The sequence below is a fragment of the Panthera pardus genome, unplaced genomic scaffold (assembly GCF_024362965.1).
Source record: "Panthera pardus isolate Hobbes unplaced genomic scaffold, ASM2436296v1 HiC_scaffold_10, whole genome shotgun sequence".
In the NCBI taxonomy this organism is placed as follows: domain Eukaryota; kingdom Metazoa; phylum Chordata; class Mammalia; order Carnivora; family Felidae; genus Panthera; species Panthera pardus.
Window position 1 is genome coordinate 37,531,866 of NW_026526655.1, and position 21,630 is coordinate 37,553,495.

Sequence of the window (21,630 nt, forward strand, 5' to 3'; positions counted from 1 at the left end):
GAGATGTCAATTATTAATATATTAACATATTAAGCAAGAGTATAATCTAGTCCATTTATAACTTTCAGGTATGAACTACATCTGACATACCTCTAGGAATCAGAATCATAAGACATTATTAATAGACCCATAGATTCTCAATCAGTAACTCAATCACCATAAGGTACCATGTAATATTTCCCAAAAACCCCAAGGAATTACCCTCTGAAAAAATAGGAGATAATCAACCTGAACTCAGTCTATGTGTAACATTTAGTGATCCTTACTTGATATCAAGATTCTTGGGGCATCTGGGTAGCTCAGTAAGTTAAACATTCTACTCCTGATTTTGACTCAGGTCATGATCTCACAGTTCATGAGTTCAAACCCCATGTCAGGATACGAGCTGACAGTGCAGAGTCTGCTTGGGATTCTCTCCCCCTCTCCCCACCTCTCTTTCTCAAAATAAAATAAATTTTAAAGAAGAGAGAGAGAGAGAGAGAAAAGATTCTTCCACAGCTGGGTTAGATCATGATCCATGCAAGCTGCCCAAAGGCCTTCTTCTCCCTTGAGATTGTGATGGCAACCACATCCCACTCCCCACCTAAGAAAGGCAGGTAAGGAGGTAACTCATACAGGCAAGGAGTCCAATTTAAAAAATACAACATTGGTGTGTGTCTTCTGAGTTATGCCCTCTCATTAGACTTATGACTTTAGCCAAGCTGCTTAACTTCTCTGTGCTTAGTTTTTCTCTCCTGTAAAATAACATTGTTCTGAAGATGAATTAAATGAGATACAGTGTGTGAAAGCACCAGCAGTATCTAGCACATGGCAGCTCTCTACAAATGGTACATATTATTGTACTATGTGGAAGTATGATTCATTCACATAAAAGCAATAATGTAGGATTCACATCAGAATAGATGGTATAAAATACTATTTACAAAGAGTGGTTATGCTCTATGGAGACTCACTGCTAGGAAGAATTCCAGCATTAATAAATGTAATGGCTTCTCCTACTGGGTGGTGCTTCCACAAAAATGTCATTTCTCCCCTCTTCCTACCATAGTACATTAAATCCACAACTAGCTTGCTCCGGTGCATTTAAAGGTAAGTACTAACTGGAAAGGGAAACAAAATAAGCCTTTATCAATGAATTTCACTTCAACAGAGAATAGTTTATTAAATTCTTTGGCCGATGAGCAAGAGGGTATGGACTTAGAACTAGGAAGGTTTAGGGGGCCTGGGTGGCTCAATCGGTTAAGCATCTGACTTCAACTCAGGTCATGATCTCACAGTCCGTGAGTTCGAGCCCCACATCAGGCTTTGTGCTGACAGCTCAGAGCCTGGAGCCTGCTTTGGATTCTGTGTCTCCCTCTCTCTCTGCCCCTCCCCTACTCATGCTCTGTCTCTGTCTCTCAAAAGTGAATAAATGTTTAAAATAAAATAAAATAAAATAAAATAAAATAAAATAAAATAAAATAAAAAAGAACTGGGAAGGTTTAAGACAGGGCATCAACTTTCACTATTTGACCATATTGTCAAGTGTATACTCCAAAGCTGTCCTGACTCGGGCTTCAGAAAGGACCTATTTGCTCAAGTAGGGGACACAGTGATAGGGTCCTATCAGTCCCAGTAAATCATGAACACTCATCACACAAACAAAATGAGTTTGGACAACTGTGCTAACCAACCAAAAGGGACTGATTAGTCTTTAGGTCCCTTGACTGGTCTTGTGGACCATTAAATATTTATCAGAAAATAATCCATCACTTAATCAATGGAACTTCTACCAACCCAAGTCTATGTTCCTCAGTCATGTCCAACAACCAATTAATTCAGAGGGTTATAAACCTCAGAGTTACTTTGGTGCCAGCCTCCCAGCCTTTAATAAAGCATCTTTCCTACCTATAGCGTCTATGTGTTCATCAGGATTCTTTTTGCTAAGTAACAGAAACAAAGTTTAGATCAGTTTAAGCAAAGTAAAAATACACAGGAAGCACACTAAAGTGTCCTTCATTATTAAGGGACTGAACACTCAGACTGCAAGAACTGCAAACTGACCCTTTCACTGTAGACTGCTTTCCTCCTTTGGGCAGCAAACCTGGCCATCAGAATCTCCTTGGTTTCACACTTTATAAATTTCCCAACCCAAAGGAACACTTTTAGAATGAAGCTTGAGTCATTTCCAAAGGTAAGAAGGTGCTGTTCCCAAAAGAAAGACTGAGGATGGTGTTGGATAGACAACAAGGGCAGACCACTACAGGTATTTATAGGCAATTTTTTTTCAACAGTCAGCATGGTATGAAAACATATGTTTGTCATTTTGTTACTAAACCTTCACCAAACTTAACCACGGACCATAAATTGTATAGCCGTTCAAGTCAAGTAACTTATTGTATCCCTGATCTTCTCAGCCCACTGTTTCCACCATTCCCACTTCCAGACTCTTTAGCTGAAACATAATGAACCTCCTTCCTAGCAAATTCTACAGGCAGAAATGCATTTACAATGATTTCACAACCATGCTTCTCTTGTCTAGAGCAGTCCTCAGGCAAGAATTATTTTCTTGTTATTCTAGGTGTCTAATTTTGGCCTTAGATAACCTAAGAAGTTTTTGCAATGCAATTTTATTACTGGAAACAATTTCATTAGAGGAGAATATTAAGCAACTGTTAGAATGAAGTCAAAAGGTCAGTATCCACACATAAACCACATTCCTAGCTTAAAATTCTGCTTGCTTCTATTTAGCAAATTCTGAAGTAGCAAAATAGAGTTAGTAGAAGTATTAAAATATTTTTTAAACTATCTTATATTAGTATTTTTAATTATTTCCTCCAAAAGCATATGTGCTGACTTTGATGTTAGCAGTATACAAAGTATTTTCAAGGCATTGGCTCTAGGGTTTACAATATGGCTAATAATGAATCTTTTATTGCCTTCTTTCTCTCTTAAGTGAAATGATCTCTTAATATCATTTAAAGTGCCATAAAGCCTTGCCTGTTTAAATCCATGTGATCATGGCATACATGACTTTTGAAAAACAAATGTCTACCCATACTCACACTTAGGAAAACAATTTCCAGAATATTAGTCATGTCTGCTCTTCCTTCCTGGGTGATCAGAGGTCTTCCGGGTTCAGGTGCTAGGCAGGGCACAACAGTCCCCTACCCAGGTACAGAAGTGAATAATTCATTTCCCACAAGGCCATAAGAGTGAGGGAAAGAGCCAGATCCAAAACAAAGGTAGATCAGACAAAAGAGACTGCACTAGTTAGAGAAGCAGATAGTGAAAAAAAACCATGAGTCAGGAACATGGGTTTAATGAAACATCTAGTAAAGATGAAGAAGAGCTATGGGGTCCAAATCACTTTAAAAGAGCAAAAATTCTAAATTTTTCAAGAGAAATCATCTTTGCTATCCAAAATTTTACAACTCAAGAGTCACCTGGGGTTTGGGTCTCTCACCAAAGTCCTGCCCCAAATTACTGAGGATTCCTTAGGTGTGTAGAGGATGCAGATGGCACAGAACTTGCATTCTTGAGGTCAATTCAACTCCTACATCCTGTCTTCCCTCCACCATTAGACCCAATGCCAAACTCAAGCTTCCTTGAGTTCCCCACCCAATACCCCACTCACATTAAGCTTCCATGAATATTAGAGACTTTGTCAATTATTTAAAGGGAGACGTAAAAGGAGTTTACATGAGAGTAAAGCAAACTATTTCAAATTGAACACTGAGCATCTCTTCTTAAATTATCTTTTGGCCATCCTACCACTGGACTATTTCCACAGGTCCCTTCACCTAGCTTTGCAGCATCTGCAACTTCTCTCTCCTCTCTTTTTCTATTTACCTGCTTGGAAAGAGTGCAATAAACTCCCTTCCTTATAGCAGGATGTCAACTTACCCTTTCTCCTCTGTGACCTTGGGTCTAGCCTCTAACATGTTCTCCAGCTTCAATTATGTCCCTAAGTGAATCATCAGGCTATTATTACAGTTTTCCTCCCTTCAGAAGAACTTGGATGATAGTTAAGATATGGATTTAACTTCTTTTATTTTTTATAATGTTTATTTTTGAGAAAGAGTGTGCATGGGGCAGGGGCAGAGAGAGACAGAGGCACAGAATCTGAAGCACGATCCAGTCTCTGAGCTGTCAGCACAGAGCCCAACACAGGGCTTGAACCCACGAACCATGAGATCATGGCTTGAGCTGAAGTCAGACCCTTAACTGACAGCCACCCAGGCACCACTGGATTTAACTTGCAATTCCCATTTCACAAGACTAAAGTGGAATCATTGGTCCCTAATGGAGCTAGTAAGGAGAAATGAGTTTGGAAAGCTATCCACTCCATGATTTAGGGGCCATCTGCTCATTCACAAGTTTGGGCATCTGAATACAGTCTGACAACCATTCTCAACCTCTTCTCTGATTTCTCTACCTATGGCAACTGACTCTCCTTTTCAGAAACAAATTCTGACTTTTGGTTCATCAGAAAAGGCACTTACAGGCAGATATTGATCATCTCTGAAATCTCAGTTAAGTCCCCTATGATCCCATATTACACACTGCACCAAGCTGGTTTACAGGAGTTCTTGCCCTGAAACCTCTCTTCATATTGGCCTACAGAGAAACAGGAGATCTTTCTGTGAAGCCAGGTTCCAAATCTGGTCTGATTCTGCTAAAACCATAGATGGCACTGGCTCATGAGAAAAAGCAAAAAGATAAACAGACATGGAACTAGAAATCCAGACAGGTCTTAGACCAACTTACTGTCTCTTTGCCTTAGGTATCACAAGAAACACAACACTGCTTACACCAAAAACCCTCTACCCATTTGGATTCATCTGACCAGTTAAATACTTTATGATAATCTAATTGAGACATAATCTTTACCAGTGGATATTTGATATTCCCTACATAATGAAATCTGAAGACATATCACCATCAGAATGATAAATAGGCTTGATATATAAAAGTTCCCAGTTCACTCATTCATTCATTAATTTAACAAAAGTTTATTGGGGCGCCTGGGTGGCTCAGCTCAGGTCATGATCTCACACTCCATGAGTTCAAGCCCCGCATCAGGCTCTGTGCTGACAGCTCAGAGCCTGGAGCCTGCTTCGGATTCTGTGTCTCCCCCTCTCTCTGCCCCTCCCCTGCTCTGTCTCTCTCTGTCTCAAAAATAAAAATAAAAACATTAAAAAAATTTTTTTAAATGTTTATTGAGTGCCTACCATGCGCCCACCAGCTCAAGCTTACAGTTTTCTAGAAAGCTCCTGCCATGATTCTATTCACCCATTTAAAAAGCCACACATTACAGAAGTTACAGCTTCCAAGATGTATGTGACATCCACATGAACAATAATCCTGTCCTAGTCAGCTATCACAACAGACCTGTCAAAGGAGCAAGGCATGGGTTCACCCTCATTCCCACTCTCTTTCCCTAAAAATATCTGGTTCTTCACCATTCTTAAAGGCATCTTTGAGTTAAAAAAATATAAATAAATAAAAGCTTTTTTATTTCTCCCCAAATCTGTTTCTACTCCAATGTTCACAGTTACTGGTGTCACCTTTCACTAGTTGAAAGGTGACATTGGAATCATAGTTGAGCCTGCTCCCTCTTTCTCACTTCTCATTATCCAATCCACCAGCAAGTCCCTTTTGTTTTACCTGAAATCCCATCCACCATCTGTATCCCATTTTTCACCATCCCCACCACTATAGCCTAAACAAAGCCAATATCACTTTTATCCTGGATAATCATAACACTTTCTAACTGGTCTCCTCATTCACTTTTAACCTCTTACAAAATCCATTCTAGCACTAAAAAATAAACCTAGTTATGTCCTCTACTTCTCCATGGCTTTCCATCATACTTGAAATAAAATCTTAATTTTATACAGTTACAAAGGGTCTAAATCTATCATTCTCAGCCTTGCTCTCCACGGTCTGCCCTCTCTGATTCCATCTCTTGCCTCCATCCCCTCCATTCATTACCCTGCAGCCTCACTAGTCTCTCGGCTTTCTTCAAACCACAGTTTGTCTGCTTCATCTGGAAAGCTCTTCATTCCCACCCTCTACCCCCCACCACTGACCATCTTCATCTCACTGGTTCTTTCCCATCATTCAGGTCTCTGCCCAAATATATCACCTCTTTGGAGGCTTTCTGGGACCACCAAATAACCTACACCAGTGGCTCTCAAGGTATAGTCTCTATAGCAGCAACACTTCACAATTTTTTAAAAGTGTAAATTCCCAGGTCCCATATCAGGCCCCTATGAAATCAAAACCTCTGAAGGAAAGAGCACAACAATCTTAATGTTTTAATAAGTCCCACAGGTATGGCGCCTGGGTGGTTCAGTTGACTGAGGTCCACCTCTTGATTTCAGCACAGATCATGATCTCGGGGTTGTGGGATCAAGCCCCACAATCAGGCCATACGCTGAATGTGGAGCCTGCTTAGAATTCTCTCTCCCTCTCACTCTCTCTCTCTCTCTTTCTCTCTCTCTCTCTCTCTCCACTTGTGCTCTCTCTTTGTTAAATAAATTAAAAATAAATAATAAATAATAATAAATAAGCCCTACAGTTGATTCTGATATACAGTAAAGTTTGAGAAGCACTATTATAGTGTGTGCATAATACATGTACATATGTATATATTTATCTGACCATCTACATCCTTCTACTCTTTATTTACCTGACTTTACCTTCTTCACAACAGCCATCTGAAATTTTTATTTAACTTTTTAAACTGTCCCGTTCTAAAAATAAGCTCCATGAAAACTTACGTTCACTCTTACATGCCCAATGATTAGAATACTATCTGACATATACTAAGTACTCAACAAATATTTACTGAATAAATGAACCCACAAACAAACCAATCTAGTCCCTTTCTCCCCTAGAAGCTCTAAGGTTTGTTTTTCTCTAGAAACAGTGCCTCTGAGGACGATGTATATAGGGATCTACAGCAGAAGGTCTCAGAAAACAATATCAAAATCAAACCACATGGCCACACATCAACCAACTCTAGCTCTTCAAAAGGGAGGTTTTTTTAAAATGTTGAACATGCTTGGCTCATAGGAGTGTGAAGTAATCGCTACCTATGACTAATGCACAGCTGGAAGGCCTCGTTAAACCTCAGGTAATCTGCCAACTCATTTTTCCAAGGAAACAAAACTGGAAGAAATGAGCACTCAAGAAGGTATATTGAAAGAGGTAAGGAGGGGGCTGGGCACTCAAGTCAGAAGCCAAAATAATCTCACCACCCAAAGGATATTCTCTCTTGACTCAGAACTCTGGAAATGGTGGTTTTATGTTTGTGTATATGTCTCCTCCCACTCTACCCACACCACTATTCCCAATAAATGAAAAATATCTTTTGTTTGATTTAAATTTCTTTAAATTTTAGTGAACAACCTTGCATATCTTTATTTTGCGTATCTTTACATTTGTAACATCTTTTTCTGTGAGTGGCCTGTTCTTGTAGTTTTCTTTTAGGCTGTCTGCCATTTTCCAGTTAATTGGCAATTAAATTTACTCCTATCTATCATATGTGCTGTCATTATTTTTCCCAGTTTGCATTTCACTCTTGACTTTGTTTTGGTGATTCCTCCCTCAGTCAGAACTTAAATTTTTATTTTGTAAAATGTACCCATCTTTAGTGTTAATGTTTCTGATTTTATGTCAGTAAATAGAAAAGCTTCTTCTACTCCAAATATATTAAAATACTCAGTCATATCTCCCATCAGTACTTCTATTGCTCTATTTTTTTTTTAGGTTTAACTATTTGATCCACCTGGAGTGTATTTTGCTGTGAAGAATGAGGAAAGGTTCTAATATTAATTTTTGTCCAAATAACAAGTCCATTTAGGAAACTTTATAACCTCAGCATTTAGCCCAGTAAAATTATACATAGTTGGTGCTGCATTTATGTCTGCTAAATTATTGGAAGGGTGATGAAGTTACAAAAGAACATTCCAATGAAATGTGTGTGCATTATGACTTTAATGTGACATTAATGCATATTAATGTTTATTTTAATAAGCAAGTAGACAGGTATTAACCAATGCCAACTAGTCCCAGGAGCAACAGTAACATTAATTATAACTATCATTTATCAAGCACTTACTATGCTTCATACATTATAACTGCCTTAATGTAAACTTACTTAAACCTCAAAACAAGCCTAAGAGGAGTTTCTATTCTGATCTTAATTTTATAGATGAGAATTCTGAGGCACTAAGAGATAAAGAAACTTGCTCAAATCCCATGACTAGCAATTGGCAGAGTCACACTCTGAGACAGAAACACAGAGGATTCTATGCTTTACCCCTACGTTATTCTGGCTCACAGATCACTGCTGACCATGAAATAGAAAAAAAAAAAAAAAAAAAAAAAAAAAAAAAAAAACTAACAGGATGGTTTTGCTATTAACATCTAAAAGGTATACACATTTTATTAGGATATTGTATATTTCTAATTCTGTATTTCTAACCTGGAAATTGAATAAACATGCCCCCATCCCCACCCTTACCCAACCTCTCCCAAAAATTACCTTCCTCAGAGCTCAATATTGCCTTTGGCTATAATATCTGATAAAGGACCTATGACAGTCCAACACAAGGTAACTAACTCAACACTTGATCTCTCTCTCCACTAACCCACATTCCTTCACATCTTTTAAGTTCAAAATCCCACCACAAATTGCTTAACTTCAAGCATGCCCTGATCTGAAATGTATGTACTACAGAGCTGCACTAAATAATTTGCTCTATGTAGCAAAGTAAAAAATTACTTCTCAGCAACTTATATTATGAATTAGGTTCTTAAAGATTTAGACCGGATTATTAAAAATACTATTAACAACAACAGGTGTCATTTTGTAACTCTAGTTTTTATTTAGAAAAATGAGTAGAACTTTTGGTTTCCTGATGGCAAAGTAAAGGCATTTTTGCTCCCTTCTGGTCTCAAAATTCTAAAACCACAAAGATGACAGGAAACAAAAACACAAACTCCAACTTTAGTGAAATGAAGAAGTGACTATAGTCCAACATTTGAAGATGGAAAGCAGATGGAGGAAACATTTTAGCAGAGAGGAGAAAAGTCAAGCCAATGACTACAAGAAGCAAGCCAATTTGCCCCTGGAAATGCTTACGAAATGGAGATGCTGGGTACTTTGGAAGATGAAAGTAACGGCAGTTGCTAAAATGAAGGGATTTTTAAACTCTCAATCACTGGTGGGCTGCAGCTGGCTCGTACCAGCTTGCAAGAGTGAACTCTGCAGTGACCTCACATTGGTAGCTTGAAATCAACTATAGTTTGAGCATTTGCGAGAAGCTGGCAAATTCAATAAATCCGTGTTTTGTTCTGTTTTGATTTTTTTCAGAGAGCTAGTTGTTAAACATCTACCAGCATACCACCGCTCGCAAATTCAGCACCCACTAGAAATCCGAAGTTTATTTTCCAGAGAAAATGGACAGTGGGGTTTCAGACTCAGGTACAGCAGTCACAAAAGAGGGCAAGTGAAAGGTACAATGCTGAAACAGATCTAATATGTGAAAATCTGTACAGTGATCACAGAGTTCCTTCAACTCCAGAACATTAGTATTCAGGTTGCATTCCCCTTGTCAAGTGACTGAAGATCCTTCTCTGATGATACTAAACTACCCAAGAGAAAAGATTTATGTATAATGTTATTTTATGAGTGGGTGGGCCCCTCAACAAAAGATCTGACTAACTTGTCTGATCATCCTACAGTGAATTAGTCCACTTAGACATGCAAAGCCCAAAAATTCATTTCCAAACACACTTTTTCAAGAGGTCACTAAAGGATACACCTTTCCAAACACAAAAAAATATATAAGAAGAAAGACAATGTGGATTTAGGAAACATAGAGAGACACAGTGGGCAATCCCAGAATGATAGCTGTGCCTCAGACCCCGTGAACACAGTGCACACTGGGGCAGGAGGCAGAGGGCCTCCAAGAAGCAGGAAAAAAAGGAGTTGGTAAATTATCTGGCTGCTTGAGCATATAGAACACTGTACTGAGAGATATTTTGCAGAACTGTTAGAGGGTGTTGGAAGACATAGCATTCCAGAAAAATTAAAGGGAAAAAAATGAGGCAATTATTAACTCCAGGTAAAATAACAACAAAAATAAGAAAAGAAATGCAATCACACAGTAGATCACTCAACTGTGGAAAGCACTTACATAGTTATAAGAAGATACTGGGAAAAGATGTAACTAAAATTTCAGACATAATAGGAGCATCTGGGTAGCTCAGTAGGCTAAGCATCCAACTCTTGATTTCAGCTCAGGTCATGATCTCATGGTTTGTGAGTGCAAGCCCCATATCAGGTTCCATGCTGTCAGCGCAGAGCCTCCTTGGAATCTCTCTGTCGCTCTGTCCACCCCCACCCCCTGCACTCATTCACTCTCTCTCTCTCTCTCTCAAAATAAACTTTTTAAAAAAAATACAGAAATTTAGACATAATAAATTATGTAAGGAGGAAGTAAATTTTTTACTTTACTACATAAACCAAATTATTTAGTGAAGTTAATCACATTTCAGATGCTTGGAAATAACAGTAATTCATGTGGGATTTTGAACTTAAAGAGGAGGTAAAACTAAGAATCCTCAAATACCCTAGAAGAGAGTAAAAATGATTAATCAATGAAAATCAATCATATTATTTTCAAATAGAGAAGTAAATGCCAGAATAAACAGCTAAAAACACTGAGATGGTTCTTCTATTAAGTGAAACAAGGTGGTAAGAGAAAAAAGAATATCGTTTTTTTGTTATATGCACTATAAAAGTTATTTGACTTAATAATTTTTATGTAATACTTTCACCATAATTTTTAACTTAAATAATTAGGAAATAAAGAAAAATAAAATAGTTTATAAATTATGGGCAACTCCAGAGAATGTGGCAATTATTCTGATATTCCAGTAATAATGAGATGCCTACATTATACAAGACAAAAAAAATTCCAAATTGGGAGAGGTCTGTTTAAAACAAATTGCAATAAGCTATCTAAGTATCCATCACGAGGTACTATAATCAAAGCCTTAGTTATGAACCATTAGACAAAAGAATTTGTGATATGTCAAGGATAAATTTGGACAGATTTATCTTCTGATCTTATCTTTTAAGGGAGGCCAGAATTTTTATTGGTACAACTATACTTACTTATCAAATGTTTGTAATAGATAGGTTATGTATCCTTTGTGTATTTCTAATTTCATTTTCTAAAGAAGATGGAAAAAAAATTTCCTTATAGTTCTCCTCATACTTTTTATTTCCTGCTTTGAAATGCCAATCTAACTTCCAGAAAAGAAAATTGATTTCATAATTAGAGGAAATTACTGAGGAGGCAGGGGGAGGTTTAGAATGGTAGAAACAAGAGCCCCAAAGCTTAGTGGCGAGGGAGAACTACATTGGTCTTTCTGGAATTTTGGTGGGGAAAAGACAGAAATTCAATTGTATCAGGGATTATGGGGCAAAAATTTTCCAGATAGGAAAAATCTGTGTTCTTCAAAGGCAAAGAGAAACTATGTAATTTAAAAAAGGGAGGGAGGGATCAGATGTGGTATGAAGGGAAATTAAAGACGAAAATAGATAGGGGCACCTGGGTGGCTCAATTGGTTGAGCATCCCACACTTGATTTCAGTTCAGATCATGATCCCAGGGTCATGGGATCGAGCCCCATGTCAAACCCCACTTCAGGTTCCACGCTGGGTGTGGGGTATGCTTGGAATTCTCGATCTCATTCTGCCCCTCTCCCCCATTTGCATGCTCTCACTCTCTCTCTAAAATAATTTTTTTAAAGTGAAAATGAATAAACTGAAAAACAAAAGTGGAGTTTACTTTTCAACCAGGAGCTCTTTCCTGTGAAATTCAAAGGAAGACAATAACCAGAGACACGATTCTGAGAGAAACAAAAGGGAACATGAGGAATATATCCAGAATGGCCTTACTTTTTGACTGAAAGGAAGGACCCAGTCATCTTCTGATGAGGAAGTTAGGACTGGAAACTTAGAAGAGTGGAAGGAATTGAGAACAGTCATCTTCCAAAATTGGACCACCATGAGTCCCCAGAGACCATTCCTGGACAAGGAAAAGGTTGGCCATATCAAGAATCACTCAGGAAGGGTGTCAAACAAAGATTCCACATCCTCATACTCAGTATTTCTGATTCAACAGGTCCAGGAGGAAACTGGGAGATCAATTTTTAAAGGCTTCCCAAGAGATCTTTATGAGTAGTTAAGTCTGGAAGCCACTTAATAGTGATCCCCAAGATACAGATAAAACAGTATTAAAAGGCACAAGTGAAGCCAAAGTATAAATGTTTGTCATGAGCCATTATCTATGGGGTTTTGTTATTTCCTCTGTCAGCAAAAGGAAGAGAGAAAGTAGAATTGTGAGGGCTAATAATCCACACAACAACTGAGAATTACAGCAGCATTAAGTTGCTGACCAAATCTCACCTCCTGGTTCCACGGCAAAAATGATTAAAACCGAAACACAAAACCTCATTTCTCATTCTTTGTTATTCAATTTTCAACCAAAAGTAGCTCCCTTCATTGAGACAATCATTGCCTCATTCTATGTGGGCACTTGTGTCCCAGGTCAGTCCTCAGTTTGAGTAAAAGAAAAACATACTATTTGATTCCTCGGTTTGGGAGTCTTTGCTAATGAATTTCTAGGGCTACGCTCTTAAGTGCTCTTAAAAAAAGGTGTCTACACTTACTGATATACTTAAGTCTAGTTTAGTCTCAGCCCTTAGAATTCTTTCTGTTTCAGATAGACATGGTACCCCACAACTTTAGAAAGTGATTACATACTGTACATTTGTAATAACAGTAGGGTTTTTTTCTTAATTTGTTTTGTTTTCGTTAAAAGCTCACTTTCCCAGATCTCTCTGTCAGAAATCAAGAGGGAAAGGACAAATAAAAACGAACTACACTCCTGGAACAGTATATTTATATAGTTCAAACGATGTTTTATGATCTTAAATACTGTTTCTAAAACTACATAATTCAAAGCACAGTATTTATAGTATTTAAAAATGACGTTCAGAAGAAAAACTGAAACCAAAAATATTATTAAGGTGCAATGGGAAAGACAATGGAACATAGCAAGATAGAAATGGTCTTTTATCATTGAAACAATAATACTGTTTCCTCACCCAAGTGCAGCCTTCATTTAAGCCCAGAGAATGAAGAAATGTACACATAATCAACTAAAGCAAGTTACAAAGGAAGCTGATCCATGACTTCATAAAATAATCTCTGTCACAGTACTGCATTCTGGGAAGCAGCCAGCTGTTTTCAAGCCTTAATGAAAAATGCCAGATAAGTGGCTTCACTTCAAAACACAGAAATTGGCCTGAGTAAATCAATGACTTTCTATCAGATTTTGATATCATCTGGAAAGGAAAATCCAGCCTCCTTCTGAAAGCTGAAAACCATCACTTCTTTAATCAAGAAATTTCCTCACTAGAAATAGGTAAAGGGATTAAGAGGTACAAACTTCCAGTTATAAAATAAATAAGTCACAGAGACGAAAAGTACAGCCCTGGATATAGTCAATAACATTGTAATAACGTTGTATGGTGACAGATGGTGATAACACTTATCGTGGTGAGCATTGAGCAACATATAGAATTGTCAAATCACGATGCTGTACACCTGCAACTAATATAATACTGTATGTCAACTATATTTCAATAATAAATTTTTGTAAACATTGCATTTGCTGGAAGGGAAATTCTGTGATCTAAAAAAGAATAAAGCACAAAAAAGCTACATTAAAAAAAATTCCGTGATAAAAGTTATGACATTTCAGTCATCTTAATCATTAAAGTGTCAGTTACCTAACTTCATTGGCTTTCTGAGTGACATACCCAAGTTGCTTTGATTTGTGTTCATTAAGCATAAAAAAAAAAAACAGTAAGTCTAATGTAAAACTATATTATAAAATCAATGCTTGACATTTGAAACTATAGCACCTTAGAAATATTTAGCTCTTTTTTTAGACATGAATACTATGTTGAACATACATCTTTCACAAAAAGAAACTGTTTCTTATGAATTTCCAAAGGAAAAAATAAAGAAAGATATGCTTTTATTTACACAGTTAAGAAACACGTACATTAGGACAGCAGTGTTCAAACCTGGCTACATATTTAAGTCACCAGGGACCTTTTAGAAACTAACAATACCCCAGCCCACACAGATCAAATCAGTCCTCTGAGGGTGATGCCTAAGTACTGGTGTTTCGTTTTGTTTTGTTTTTTTACTTTTTTAAAGCTACGTGGGTGATTCTAATGGAGCCAGGTTTGAGAATCCTACATAGGGCGTGGACTCTCAAATTTGGCTGCACTTTGGAACAACTTGGGGCAGGAGTTAAAAACAGTGGTTCTTTGGTCCTGTTATGAGCTGAATTGTGTCCCTCCAAAATTCATATGTTGAAGTCCTACACCTAGATCCTCAGAATGTGAATGTACTTGGAGATGAGTTGTTTAAAGAGGTGAAATGAGGCCATGAGGGTGGGCCCCTAATCCTTATAAGAATAGGGAAGAAAGTGAGGAGAGATTAGGATATAGACCAGTACAGAGGGAAAACCATTCGAAGGAACAGGGAGGAAAAGAATACTGTCTACAAGCCCAGAGGAGAGTCCTCAAAAGCAACTAACCCTCAGACACCTTGATCTCTGACTTTTAGCCTCCAGAATCATGAGAAAATAAATTGTAGAAAATAAATAATCATGAGCCACTTACACAGTAATGCTTTGTTCTGGCAATCTTAGCAAACTAAAACAGGGCCCATCCTCAGAATTCTGATCTCACAGGCATGGGTGTAGCCAGGGATCAGCATCCAGGGCTAATGCCATGACTTTAGGTATCCTGAAGTCTGACTTCACCTGTTCTCCACTTGATGTTAGCTTGAGAGAGCAGCTGTTTACACTTTGTAACACCTTCCTATTAAAGCTATTTAGTAAATGCAACCGAGATAGGAATAGAAAATTAAGGTTTTCATTTTATTGAGGGCTTTGCTCCTTGCATTTAAGAACTCTCACAAGAGAAACTCTCTTTCTCAACTGTTTCTAACACCATCAGCGGAAGGTGAATATTTTTTTCCTTATGGTGGTGGTATATTTGTTTCCTATCTCCACAGATACGGTTTTCAAATATTCTTATTTCTATTTATCCTTCCACTCTTCATACTGCCATACTCTATATCATTGAAAACTTTACATAATTATTTCAAAATATGAATTTTAACAGGCTCAATGTTAATTTAGAAGGCAACCGCTATACATTTTCTTTCCCCCTAAGAGTAGTTTCACAGCTTCTGAGTCACGCAAAACTCGGATCCAATCAGCTCTGCCATCAAATAGCTGTGTGGCCTTCAGGAAGTTTTATAAACTCTCCAAACTTCCAGGCAGTCTCCCTAAAAAGACAAGGTATGTGTTCCGCTGGCCCTTTCCCTCCTACCTGCTGGTAGAAGTCTGGGGCCCAAAATAGAAATAGAAATGGGGCCCAAAACAGCCCATTAGCTGAAAACTCCCACCTCAATTAAATATTACTTGAGAGAGAATTCAATGTCTACCTTTGCTGAAACACTCTATTTTGGGGATACCACATTACAGTGGCATGGCTTGTACCATATTCTAACCATTGTGTGGAGAAGAGTTTGAAGAAGAAAAAAACATGGAAGTTAGCTTTTTTGTGTCTGACATCTCAGTGAGGCTGCAGGAGTGGTCGCTGCTCTCCAAGCTTCACAATGCCACCCAAGCATGACAAGAAGAAGAAAGATACCGGAAAGGTGGACAAAAAAGACAAAGACCCAGTTAACAAACCTGAGGGCAAGGCCAAAAAAAGAAGAAGTGGTCCAAAGGCAAAGTTCAGGACAAGCTTAAAAATCTGGTCTTGTTTGACAAAGTGACATGTGACAAACTCTGTAAGGAAGTTCCCAACTATAAGCTTATAACCCCAGCCATGGTCTCTCAGAGACTAATGATTCAAGGTTCCCTGGCCAGGGCAGCCCTTCAGGAGCTCCTTAGTAAAGGACTCACTAAACTGGTTTCAAAGCACACAGCTCAAGTAATTTACACCAGAAACACCAATGGTGGAGATATCCCAGCTATCTGCATGAATATTCATCTGCATGAACAGATCCCACCAACTATACATTTTGAAAAATAAAAACCTCATTAAATCAAAAAAAGAGATAGAAAAATGTGGGAGTTATAAAATCAGTTAGGAGGTTACTGCAGAAGTCCAGGCTCAGGAGTTGGTGGCTTGGACTAACACTAGCAATGGAGGTACAATTGGGAAGTTGGTGGAGTAAAGGTATATTCTGGGGGGATGAGTTAAATAGGTGATGGAGATCAAGGAGTGCACATGTTGTGATGAGCACCAGATGTTGTATGGAAGTGTTAAATCACTGTATTGTACACCTGAAACTAATATTATACTGTATGTTAACTAACTGGAATTTAAATAAAAACTTTTTAGAAGAAATACACTTTGGAAGTGCAATCAAAGTGAATTAATGATGCACTAAATGTAGAGGGAGTCATCAAAGATGGCTCCCAATGTTATAAGATGATAGAGGCATTATTTACTCCTGCAGACTAGAAGAGAAGCATATTTCTAGGGGAAGATCAAGACTTTAAACATATAAAACTTGAGGTATCTGTGAGACACAAACATGGAGTTGTCACATCAGAGTTGAAGGGATGAGTCTGAAATTCAAACAAGTTTTTTCCAGAGGTGATTTGAAAGTAACTTTTCTTTTCATCATTAGCCTTGGGATCATTGCCCAACCCATCCCAAGTACAAAGCACAAAACAAGCACAGCCATCCAAATACCATCCTAAATATTTAGGGAACAGTATGAGGCACCAGGTCAATCTTTTCTCCACAAGGAAAAATCATAATTCTCCTGATATTTCCATTGGTTTTGTTTTGTAGCCTTTTCTTTCTGGGGTTAATTGACTTTAATAAATTCTTTAATCCTTATGTCAAACATTTGATTGATTTCCATTTAATCTTTCATTTTAATGTGTATAGTTTATGCATGTTTTCAAAATTCTGTCTAAAGTTTATTTCTAAAATATCTTTATCCAAAAAATCTCTGCAATATTTAGATGCCAATATGGCAGGGAACATCATGGAGTACTAGGTGATCACAATCTATAAAAGGAGCTAGTAAGGGAATTCAGACAAGGAGAGAAAGGGGATTTCTAAAATTTTATCCCGAAGTCAGAATGTTTTTAATTTTTTTTATTTATTTTGAGATAGAGAAAACATGAGTGGTGGAGGGAAAGAGAGGGAGAGAGAGAGAATCCCAAGCAAGTGCCCACTGTCAAAGCAGAGCCTGAAGTGGGGCTCGAACACTAGCCGTGAAATCCTGACCTGAGCCAAAGTCAAGAGTTGGACGCATAACCGTCTGAGCCACCCAGGTGCCCCTAGAAGACAGAATTTTGACTTCTGCCTCTCTCCTCTGAAAGTACTCATTCAAATTGTATCAATCATCTCAATAGCGCTTTTGAATATAAGAAAGAAACTTCTGATTTGATTGTTGTGGTTATGGGAAAGGCATTGAGGTATGGTGGATGTGCTGCCTTCACAAAGTCAAAAGCATGAACAGTAATCTTCTTGGCTGTAAAGAACACTCCCCAGCTGTACATTTATAAATGTCCCTGAACTCAGTGAAAGTGGGTTTAGGGATCCATTAAGCATTTTATCTTATTATCCCTTGCTAACACTACTTTTAAAAGAGCTGAAGAAAGAAATCCCTTGGAAGACCACTTCCCATCCATTTATATCCTAGAAGGGACCCTAACAAAAACCACTTGTTGGCAAGCCAAATCACTTATTCTGAGACAAGAGAAGGGACCATAAATGCATCCATTTTAAAGTATTCATCTTTTAACTATAGGCCACTAATATTGAATGACAGCTGCCGTAAACTCTAATTGGCTAAGATGCATTAGAGCAAAAATACTTTCATAGTTGTCTTACAGATTTCTGGAAGCATATCACAGCATGTATCCTTGCAGCTATAACCATTTTAACCCAGCTTACTCTTCCAGGAAGTTTATTTTAGGCTGTGAAATTTAAATACTGCACTTACTAAAAAAAAAAAAAAAAAAGTATAAAGACTTTACAAAATCATTATATAATGCAGGATATTGGGACAATGTGTAAAATAAGGAAAAACCGGGGTGGCTGCGTAGCTCAGTCGGTTGAGCATCTGACTTTGGCTCAGGTCATGATCTCATAGTCCATGGGTTCAAGCCCCGCTGACAGCTCAGAGCTTAGAGCCTGGAGCCTGCTTCGGATTCTGTGTCTCCCTCTCTCTCTCTGCTCCTCCCCCACTCACACTCTGTCTCTGTCTCTCAAAAATGAATAAATGTTAAAAAAAAAATTAAAATAAGGAAAAGCTATGAACATCAAGAACCTTCCTCCTACACCTTGATTTTAAGTCGTTCAGCAGGCCCAGCTTCTTTGGTTTCCATCAGTCATTACCCTGATGACGATGAACCAGTACAAATAGACAATTTACCAATTATCCTCATTTTGTCCAAACATCAGAGCCTTTCCCTAACCAATCTGTCTAAAGATTTGCAATTGATCTTTTTTATTTTTCTTCCTACCAGCCATGGAGGGATTAACACGTAAAAAGGACATAAAGACCAGATGAGAGGCAAAAATAAAAGGAGGAGAAAAATAGGGCAACTTAGATAATTCTCCAACTAGATAATGAGTTCCTGAATAATTAAGAATCAGCTAAGTAATGGTGCCAACCCCATTCACTTAATTTTTTAAAAAGTTATCTTCTAAGTCAAGGGCAAGTCCTTTAAAGAGCCAGTAACTGTTCCACTCATACATGCTTTGTTCCTAGGAGCAGGTGCCTTAAAATATTTCCTTTATTAATTTTTCACTTTTTATACATTGATCCTAAGCTTCACCAAAGAAGGAAAAAGAGAAAACAAAACAAAACCAGCAGACCTGAGCAAATCAGGATACTTTCCCTAACAGATGGGATCTTCCTTTCTTTTTAACACTCACAGCAAATGTTTTAAAATGCTATCTTCTATTTCTTCACCATTCCTAACCCCATTGCCTCATGCCACTTTAATATTTACTCAAGGGATGCCTGGGTGGCTCAGTCATTTAAGCAACCAACTCTTGGTTTTCACTCAGGTCATGATCTTGCAGTTCATGGGAGAGCCCCATAATGGGCTCCACGCTGTCAGCATGGATTCTCTCTCTTTCTCTGCCCCTCCCCTGTTTGCTCATTCTCTCTCTCTCTCTCAAAAAAGAAAAAATGTAAATATATTAACTCAAAGCCAGTCTATGCCTCACTCCAAATCCCTGTAATGCCTGGGAAAGTGTCTTACCCATAGTAGGGGACTAAGGAATAGCTCTTGAATGAAACTGTTTTAAAAACACTTCTCTGCACACACATACACACACAATAGTGAGTTATCAAGAAAGTGAAAGTATCTAGAAATGGAGAATAACTGAATCCAGTGTGGTAGAGGTGTCTCAGCATAGCAGTTGCTAAACTATCACAAGCTAAAGAAAATAAATACCTAAGTTCTCAGTACAACCTTCTTTCTTAGGACCAGAGCATGGAAAATAGCCACATCTCATCAGACTGTGAGTCTATATAATGGGGAACTGAGAAAGGGCCCTGCAATCAATATAAGTAGCAATGGCCTAAGGAGAGAAAGTATGGGGAGGTTCCCAGACCTAAAACAAAGAATTTGGGAATTTTTTGGAGTCTTTAGTCACATGTGTGTTACTCATTCACCATTCAAAAGAATTCATTCTAAAAATAGCATAGTTCTGATCCATGAGAGATATTTAATAGTCTAGCCCTAACCAAAATTGGGAATATACATGTAAAATGACCATCGCCCTCTCGTTTCAGTAACTTCCCTAAACACCTTTAACTTCTCTGTTTCCCCTGCCTTATTCAACCAACCTGGTAGTAGCAGAAACATTCAAGAAAGAATTTTACCATAGTCATTTATACTTCTACACCTGTGGTTTTACACCTGTGAATAAAGGGCTCTGTTCCATGGTAAAAAGATCGGTCAGTGAGTTGGTTTGTTGGTTAATTGGTAGGTAGGTCAGTTGGAGGAGAGCAAAAGGACCATTCAAATACCCCTGAAATCATACTCAATAAGGTCATCTCTGAGCAGGAAGACAGAAACCCCACCAGGACCATTTGTGTGAAGGTACTGGTAGCTTCTGCCATGAAAGAGAAAAGAATGGGTAGAATGTGGGTGGAGAAATTAGTAATGTAATTAAGGACCAGCCTTATAAGTTGCTGCCCACAGCAACAGCTGAGCCCCCTGTAAGTCTAGTCCAGGTTAATTCTTTATCCTCTTTTCTCTTTCAAACAATGAAATATCCTCTGAGTAGTATAAATTATAGCAACTATTCCAAACTGCTGCTCTGCAGTGAGTGAGGTAACAGGAAAGTATATAATGAAAATGACTTCCACAGACCTGGTCTAAACACTTTTCTAGGGACAAGAGAGCCTGGGCATGGCTGCTGGCAACAGACATTGTCTGCCTAGTCTCTATCTTTCCTTCTGAGACCTCACACTTTCATTTACCTGTCAAGGTGGCCCTTATTTTCATTCCAGCCAGAATTTACCCATGTGAAATTTTAGAGAGCAAGCACAGAATGGGACTTGTGACTTGGCCCAAACCCCTCCCTTACTTTCCCTGCCAATCTCCAGCCAACCTGTCCCCCATAACCCTGATGTCCATAGCCTCTGCTCTCTCAAAGCTTTGATACAGAGTAAAGCATGAATATTATAAAGAGTAACTTTCTACATAATTCAGCAGACCATTTTATTGAAAAGGAGATAACAGAAGATACAATAAACCAAATAAACCTTTTCCAGATATAATAAAAAAAACTTTCACAAACCTTGAGGAACTTTGTAAGAACTTCTCCTTATGTAAGAACTTCTGTGAGTTACAAATGTAAATAATAAAACTCCAAACATTGCAGATGTGTCCTGGTAGGGCAAAATGGTTCTCTAAAAATTATGGAGGCAGACGACCTACCTACTGGATTAGAGTTTAGAAATTTTGATGTTTGTACTTTGTAGCTCAGCAGGCCTGACCACTGATACAAGCAGCTGTTTGATACAAATCAATAAATTAAGATCTATGAACATACATCACTTTTCCTAAGCGTACAAAGAAATGGAAGGTATTGAATAATAAGGTATGGTAGGAAAATAAAGTCTCTTTACACAATAAACTATTAGGAAGAAAAATAAAAGGCTCAGTTATTTCATTTTATTTTTAACCCCTTAATTTTCACACAGTCATATGTAAAAGAATCCAAACATTTTTTTTTCTCAAGATATGGCATTAAACAACTCAACTGCAAAACACCTGAGGGTTAGTTCAGTCACATCATTTGCATGTGTTGTATTTTGTGAAGAACACATCTGTTGGAGTAGTGCTTCTTTTTTTAATTTTATTTTAATATGAAATGTATTGTCAAATTGGTTTCCATACAACACCCAGTGCTCATCCCAACAGGTGCCCTCCTCAATGCCCATCACCCACTTTCCCCTCCTTCCCACCCCCATCAA

General features: G+C 38.0%; 1 protein-coding gene and 1 pseudogene across 2 annotated transcripts in view; one reads left to right on the forward strand and one right to left on the reverse strand.

The window, feature by feature from the left end:
* The window catches only part of PLCL1 (phospholipase C like 1 (inactive)), a 332,470-nt gene that overhangs the window by 189,454 nt on the left and 121,386 nt on the right, over nucleotides 1-21,630 (reverse strand). The gene's annotated exons all lie outside the window — the stretch shown is intronic.
* Nucleotides 15,775-16,196, forward strand: LOC128779112 (40S ribosomal protein S25-like; annotated as a pseudogene).